Source organism: Salvelinus sp. IW2-2015, unplaced genomic scaffold (assembly GCF_002910315.2).
Source record: "Salvelinus sp. IW2-2015 unplaced genomic scaffold, ASM291031v2 Un_scaffold1995, whole genome shotgun sequence".
NCBI classification, from domain to species: domain Eukaryota; kingdom Metazoa; phylum Chordata; class Actinopteri; order Salmoniformes; family Salmonidae; genus Salvelinus; species Salvelinus sp. IW2-2015.
In genome coordinates this window covers 202,656-211,295 of record NW_019943345.1, presented here as the reverse complement: position 1 = coordinate 211,295, position 8,640 = coordinate 202,656, and the positions used below count along the sequence as shown (strand labels likewise).

General features: G+C 40.2%; 1 long non-coding RNA gene across 1 annotated transcript; it reads left to right on the top strand.

Moving 5' to 3' along the window:
* The first annotated feature begins 208 nt into the window (after window positions 1-208).
* On the top strand, window positions 209-1,619 carry LOC139024898 (uncharacterized). The gene is made up of 2 exons (XR_011476296.1): window positions 209-1,014; window positions 1,090-1,619. It is a non-coding gene; the product is annotated as an uncharacterized lncRNA (long non-coding RNA).
* The last annotated feature ends 7,021 nt before the right edge of the window (window positions 1,620-8,640 follow it).

Sequence of the window (8,640 nt, the reverse complement as noted above, 5' to 3'; positions counted from 1 at the left end):
GCCTTGGTGTATTAGAGGATGATGAGATAGATTTTGGGTGACTGGAAATGTATTGTACTATGAATCTTATGGATCAAATGCTTGCAAATTTACACAGTAATACAGAATATGGTCAGGCAGATAAGGAACCATTAAGAATGTGGGTTTACAAACATAGCAACTCTGAGAGGGAGCCCACATGGCAGCTATTGGTGTGTGGTAGATGGCTTACAATGATAGCCTGCCCTCGAACTGGGGAGGTACTTGTACTGTTGGGTTTGTGGTGACAGCTATGAGAACCGTTCCAAATAATGAGAGGGATCTGATGGCTCTGTTTAAAGACTARAAACTTCCTGGAATGAGGAGAGATAAGAGGTCTCTAGCTGACATCACTCACGCTCAGGCACCTGCCTCCAGGTTCTTTGCTGTGTTTTTCTCTGGGTATGGAGTTGTATGTGCCCTAGACCAAATTCATGACATCTCTAGACACATAGAGAACATTGGCAATGCAAGTAGAAATTCCCTGGAACAATTGAATGGGGAACTAAAAAAATTGCTTAAGTTAGCTCTGCAAAACAGAGAGGCTCTTGACTATCTTCTGGCAGGTCAAGGGGGCACTTGTGCAATCATTGGGGATGAATGTTGTATTTTTGTTCTCCCAGATCACTCTTCTAATGTGACTGATCTTGCAGAATACATTGCCACTGCGCCTTAGAAAAATTCCCCCAAACCAGAGTGGATGCTTGCAACTTGGTTGGAATCCCTGTTTGGAAGTTGTAGCGGTGGCTGGACTGCAGCGTGCAGCGTTTTTTGCTTGGTTTTCTTGATTATTATTAACTATATATTATTATTATTATAAGGCTGTGCCTCCTAATAGTAAAGGCTAATAAGATCTCAGCAGCTGTCATGTTTAATGCTCCTTTCAGAGGACGATGGGACTGATGAGCTGCGGACTCTGGATGAGCTTCCATTTCCCCTGTAGAGAAGGATGATGAGTCATGATTGAAGGTTGTTTTCCTTTAACAAGGTTAGAAGGTCATGTAATTTCCGCTTGTAGAGAAGGATGATGAGTCATGACTGAAGGTTGTTTTCCTTTAACAAGGTTAGAAGGTAATGTCATTTCCCCCTGTAGAGAAGGATGATGAGTCATGATTGAAGGTTGTTTTCCTTTAACAAGGTTAGAAGGCAATGTCATTGAAAAGACAGCACCAACTTTATGAAGGGGTTTCCACATACTATTGACCATGTAGTGTACAGTGGTTTGTTCTTTAAAAGTTGCAGCGTACTGCAGCACAGCTTCTATGACATGTCATTTAAATGTCAGCCACTGTTACCATTAATGCTAGTTAGTGCTAGTTTGACCACCAGAGGGTGTCTTTGAGAATCATTCGATAGCCTTCAATCGTGTCTGTACTAGAGAGATCAAAACCTTTTTTTGTAAGAACATAGTATATGGGACTGATTTTAAGTAATTTTGCTTAATTAATTTGCTTAATATTATGCTGTTTCTATTCCAAGAAAAATGCAAAACGTTAAGATGGAACGGAAAATATGGCGCTGTACAACACCCTAATTGTATAATTGTAGTCTAACCAATACCCAAACAGAGATTCAATAAAAATAAAAATCTCATTGATTTATCAAGGCCAGTCCACGTGCTTGTCTCAGAGCAGTGAAACGGTGCTAAAATAGTTGACTACAGCGGGTAGACTATTGCTTCAAATGCTATTGCTTCTATCTTCAATATGCTCTTTAAATAAATAAGACCTACACCACTTGAACCACCACATATCAAACTAAGTGAAACTCAGGTCACCTACGGTAGGCCTACAGGATATCAGAAAATATTTTGTTCAATGACGTGTCAATAATTACATATGAGTCTCCGGTGGCGGCCGGCACAGTTATCAAACTGCATCCGTAGCAACGCATTTTACACTGTGATGTAGTGTCTTAGACTGCTGCACCACTCGGGAGGCCCCATCCAATCAGGAGGCCCATCCACAAAGTATCTAAATACAGAGAGGTGTTGGTAAAATATATTGTCCTGCTAACACCCATAATGGCTATTAAAATACTGACAGTGTCCAGGTCAAGATAACCAAAACATTTCTTTATTAATAAAGACTAACAGAAAGAATGTTGGTACTTATTTATTTTATCCAAAGCCATGAATGAGGCCGGGCTGTATGATGTCCCATCACATATATTATATAATAAGATGTATTTGGAGATGATTAATTTTTCAAAAAAAGAATATCATGGAATATAATTGAACATTTTTGTTTCTCCATGCTTGTCTCAGAGCAGAGTGTAAACGGTGCTGAAATAGACGCCACAGCGGGTTGGCATATAATATGATATTTTGGAGATTATTTAGTTGTCAAAAAAACTAAAGTGAGCGATTGTAATCTGAATGAAGGCCAAAATAATATTTATAAAGGCCAAAATATGTATTTCTGTTTTTAGACGGAGAGAAAACATCCCGGACAGCCAAAACCTCCCCTGACCCGGAGACGCTTGATACAGCCAACCTAACTAAGAAATACATTTGACGATAGAATTGTCCCCTACCCCCTTCTAGACAAACATTGTTCTGCTAATAGCCATAATGGCACTGTACTGGTATCTTCCAGTAAGCAACAATTTCTTTACCTTCATTAGACAACTTGTTCCAATATTTCGTAATTCAGTGATATATTTATCCCATAGTAATCGTTATGGATCTCATAAACTACATGAACATCTGCAATTTGAAAGAGGATTTTATCCTTATTTATTACGTAAAGCATAAAGATGCTGATGAAGAAATGCAGTACTGTACAGCTTATTCGGCATTTTGCGGTTGCATGAGGTCGCCCACACGCACTTTAAACATTTGGATAATAAGCATTAAAGTATTTTGAATATAGAAGCCGCCTGCATTTGTGTATTAGGCTACTGTCTGACAAGTAACAAGCCTACAGTACATACTGTAGAAACATAGCCTACAATACACACTGTAGTAAACATGCCAATACCGCTGGCTCGGACCAATGCATCAGCTGTTGCCTGTATCCAGCGAGACTATTCAAGCCATCGACTCACTGATGAATGAAGATGATGAGCGATCGGAAAGGCCATCTGTAATCTGCTGGCTCATGGCACATCAACATGCTCTAATCACAGTCAGAAGACAGTTGAAGAAACTGGAGTGGATTTATGGAAAAGCTCGGTGAGACATGTTACATATATATGTATATAAACTGGAGTGGACTATGAAATGCTCGGTAAGACATGTACATAAATTATAAAACTGGAGTGTACTATGGAAACGCCGGTAAGACATGTTACATATATATGTATATAAACTTGAGTGGACTTATGAAAGGCAGGGTAAAACATGTTACATACTGTATGTGTGTATTAAAAGAAGCAGACCCCAATCCAAAGGAGAAGTGTCAATTGTAGTGCCAGAAAGTTGTTGTTATTTTTAAAGCTTCCAAACATTAATGCTAATCTTAACCATTCGAATTAATGCCTAAACGCTAACTTAACGCTAATCTTAACCATCGGAATAACGGCTAAAATTACGTTTTAGTTTCACGTCTGCCGAGTTTGACTGACAGCTAAAAATGGCAACACCTGGTGTAATAAAAACATCAAGCCATGGTGTAATTCTGCTACTGCAGTTACACCACCTGGTTTATTAAAACATCAAGCCATGGTGTAATTCTGCTACTGCAGTTACACCACAGGTGTGTATTAAAACATCAAGCCATGGGTAATTCTGCTACTGCAGTTACACACCTGGTGTATAAAACATCAAGCCATGGTGTAATTCTGCTACTGCAGTTACACCACAGGGGTTATTAAAACATCAAGCCATGGTGTAATTCTGCACGCAGTACACCACCTGGGGTTATTAAAACATCAAACCATGGGGAATTCTGCTACTGCAGTTACACCACCCTGTTGGAATTAAAACATCAAGCCAGTGTAATTCTGCTACTGCAGACACCACCTGTGTTATTAAAACATCAAGCCATGGGTAATCTGCTACTGCAGTTACACCACCTGGTGTTATGAAAACATCAAGCCATGGTGTAATTCTAGTACTGCAGTTACACCACGGGGGTTAATAAAACATCAAGTCATGGTGTAATTCTGCACTGCAGTTAACACCACAGGGTGTAATAAAACATCAAGCCATGGCGTAATTCTGCTACTGCAGTTACACCACCTGGTGTACTTAAATCATCAAGCCTAGGTGTAATTCTGCTACTGCAGACACCGCAGGGTGTAATTAAAACATCAAGCCATGGGGTAATCTGCGTACAGCATACACCACAGGTGTTATAAAACATTAAGCCATGGTGTAATTCTTCTACTGCAGTACACCACGGGTTGCGTTATATTGGAGATTGGATTGTTATTGTTACAACAACTATAAGAAAAACAAAGACACATTTTATATGTTAAAACCATGTTGAAAACAATGAAAGCATAATTTTTTGTTGTTGCCATATAAAACTTGGGAGAGTCCAAGGACAAGTAGGGTCAAACCAAATGTGGTCAAGTGAGGGTATTTTTACTTCTTATGGCTGGGGGCAGTATTGAGTGCTTGGATGAATAAGGTGCCCAGAGGTGCCCAGAGTAAACGGCCGCTCCTCAGTCCCAGTTGCTAATATATGCATATTATTAGTAGTATTGGATAGAAAACACTCTGAAGTTCTAAAACTGTTTGAATGATGTCTGTGAGTATAACAAACTCATATGGCAGGCAAAAACCTGAGAAGAAATCCAAGCAGGAATGGGAAATCTGAGGTTGGTCGATTTTCAACTCATCCCCTATCGAATACACAGTGGATATTGGTTATGTTGCACTCCTAAAGCTTCCACTAGATGTCAACACTCTTAGAAACTGTTTTGACGCTTCTACTGTGAAGTGGGGCTGAATGAGGAAGGAATGAGTCAGGTGTCTGCGCAGAGTGGCCAAGGGCTGGTCAAGCGCATTTCACATGAGAGGGAGCTGCGTCATTGCTAACTTGAAGACAAGAAGGCTCCGGTTGAAACATTATTGAACATTTGTGATAAAAACATCCTAAAGATTGATTCTAAACTTAGTTGATATTTTTCTACGACCTGAATAATAAACTTTTTGAACTTTTCGTCCGACGTTCTGCTGGACCTGCACGTGCGTTTGGATTTCTTACCAAACCCAACAAAAGAAGAGTATTTGGACATAAATGATGGACATTATCGAACAAATCAAACATTTATTGTGGCCCTGGATCCTGGGAGTGCATTCTAATGAAGACATCAAAGGTAAGTGCATATTTATAATGCTATTTTTGACTAATGTTGACTCCACAATATGGAGGATTCGTTTTGGCTTCTTTGTGTTCTGAGCGCTGTACTCAGATTATTGCATGGTTGCTTTTTCCGTAAAGTTTTTTGAAATCTGACACAGCGGTTGCATTACGGAGAAGTTATTTAAAGTTCCATGTATAATAGTCGTATCTTTATCAATGTTTTTATGAGTATTTCGAATTTGATGTGCTCTAAAGCTAAATCACAGCATGTTTTAGAACTACTGAATGTAACACGCCAAGTAAAATGAGATTTTATATAAATATGCACTTATCAAACAAAACATACATAGTATTGTAATATGAAGCCTATGAGTGTCATCTGATGAAGATCATCAAAGGTTAGTGATTCATTATTCTCTATTGTGCTTTTTGACTCCTCTCTTGGGCTGGAAGAAAGGCGGGTTTTTTCTGTGGCTTGGTGGTGACCTATCATAATCATTTGTGGTGCTTTCGTGTAAAGCGTTTTTGAAATCAGACACTGTGGCTGGATTAACGATAATTGTATCTTTAAAACGGTGTAAAATACTTGTATGGTTGAGGCATTTTAATTATGAGATTTTTGTTGTTTTGAATTTAGAGCACTGCACTTTCACTGGCTGTTGTCATATCGATCCCGTTAGCGGGATCTCAGCCCAGTGGGGAATTGATCCTATGTCACAGAGAAGAAGCAGAACAATTCACTGAGTTACTGGAGACAAGCTGGAACATGTAGTACTCTTAAACCAGCTATAATGTTTACATACCCTACATTACTCATCTCATATGTTTACACTGTACTCTATACAAAGCTGGAACACGAAATACTCTTAAACCAGCTATAATGTTTACATACCCTACATTACTCATCTCATATGTATATACTGTAATCTATACCAAGCTGGAACACGAAATACTCTTAAACCAGCTATAATGTTTACATACCCTACATTACTCATCTCATATGTATATACTGTACTCTATACCAAGCTGGAACACGTAATACCCTTAAACCAATAGAGTGGAACAAAGATGACTTCATTCCCCTTACAGAAGATGTAAAGAAACATTCTCATCTCAGAGGTGTGGAAGATGTTGCAATACAACAACTATAAACAAAGCAGTCCACCCAGACGTCTACACGAGCCTTTCTAGACTAGAGCAGTACACCCAGACGTCTACACTAGCCTGTCTAAACTAGAGCAGTACACCCAGATGTCTACAATAGCCTGTCTAAACTAGAGCAGTACACCCAGACGTCTACAATAGCCTGTCTAAACTAGAGCCCAGACGTCTACGCTAGCCTGTCTAAACTAGAGCAGTACACCCAGACGTCTACACTAGCCTGTCTTAACTAGATCAGTACACCCAGACGTCTACACTAGCCTGTCTAAACTAGAGCAGTCCACCCAGACGTCTATGTTAGCCTGTCTAAACTAGATCAGTACACCCAGACGTCTACACTAGCCTGTCTGAACTAGAGCAGTACACCCAGAKGTCTACACTAGCCTGTCTAAACTAGAGCAGTATACCCAGATGCCTACACTAGCRTGTCTAAACTAGAGCAGTCCCTAAGCCAAAGCTTCACCCGGCTGAAAATCCCAAGCAAACGGGGGAACAAAAGTTGTGGAATGTGAACTATCATGACCCATAAACTATGCAAGCTGCATGGTATTCTCAGATAGACTATAATATGTCATGGTGATGTGAATATCAATGACCCATAACTTAGCAAGCTGCATGGTATTCTCAGATAGACTAATATATTCATGGTGGATGTGGAATATCATGACCCATAAACTTATTAAGCTGCATGGTATTTCAGATAGAGCCATAATATTCATGGTGGATGTGAATATCATGACCCATAAACTTAGCAAGCTGCATGGTATTCAGGATAGACTATAATATTCATGGTGGATGTGAATATCATGACCCATAAACTTAGCAAGCTGCATGGTATTCTCAGATAGACTATAATATTCATGGTGGATGTGAATATCATGACCCATAAACTTAGCAAGTGCTGCATGGTATTCTCAGATAGACTATAATATTCATGGTGGATGTGAATATCATGGCCCATAAACTTAGCAAGCTGCATGGTATTCTCAGATAGACTATAATATTCATGGTGGATGTGAATATCATGACCCATAACTTATTAGCTGCATGGTATTCTCAGATAGACTATAATATTCATGGTGGATGTGAATATCATGACCCATAAACTTAGCAGCTGCATGGTATCTCAGATAGACTAATAATATTCATGGTGGATGTGAATATCATGACCCATAAACTTATTAGCGTGCATGGTATTCTCAGATAGACTATAATATTCATGGTGGATGTGAATATCATGACCATCAACTTATGACTTGGTCCTTTTCGTGATCTTGTAAATTCATCATCTGGCAGAGCGTAGCTATCTGTTTTCTACGTATAAGTTGACCTGAAGCGCTCTGGATATCCACTCCGCAGACAGAGGCAAAGTGCCATAGACAGTCAGATCCCGTGAAGGGTGTGTTGGACCACAGTCTGGCAAAGACATGAGGGTTCCTTTGGGAACTCCCACCTGACTCCTGTGTAGTATGACTCCACCTGACTCCTGTGGTATGGAATCTCCACCTGATTCCTTGTGTACTACAAACTCCCACCTGACTCCTGTGTACTATAACTCCCACGCCTCCTGTAGTAAACTCCCACCTGATCCTGTGAGTAAACTCCCACTGACTTCTGTGTACTATGAATCACCTGACTCCTGTGTATCTTATGAATCCCACCTGCCTCCTGTGAAGTATGAACTCCACCTGACTCCTGTGTAGTACAACACTCCCACCTGATCCTGTGGTACTATGAAACTTCCCACCTGACTGCCTGTGTAGTATGAACTCCACGTGACTCCTGTGTAGTATGAACTCCACCTGACTCCTGTGTAGTATGAACTCGCCTGACACTCCTGTGTAATATGAACTCCACTACTGCCTCCTTGTGTTAGTATGAACTCCCACCTGACTCCTGTGTAGTATGAACTCCCACTGACCCTGTAGTAGATGACTCCACCTGACTCCGTGTGTAGTATGAATCCCACCTGACTCCTGTGTTAGTATGAACTCCCCCTGACTCCTGTGTAGTATGAACTCCCACCTGACCTATGTAGTATGAACTCCACCTGACTCCTGTGTAGTATGAACCTCCCACTGACTCCTGTGTAGTATGAGACTCCCACCTGATCCTGTGTAGTATGAACTCCACTACTCCTGTGTAGTATGAGGATGTCAATAGATGATAACCTATATGGTCTGTGACGAAGGCACAAGAAACTTAA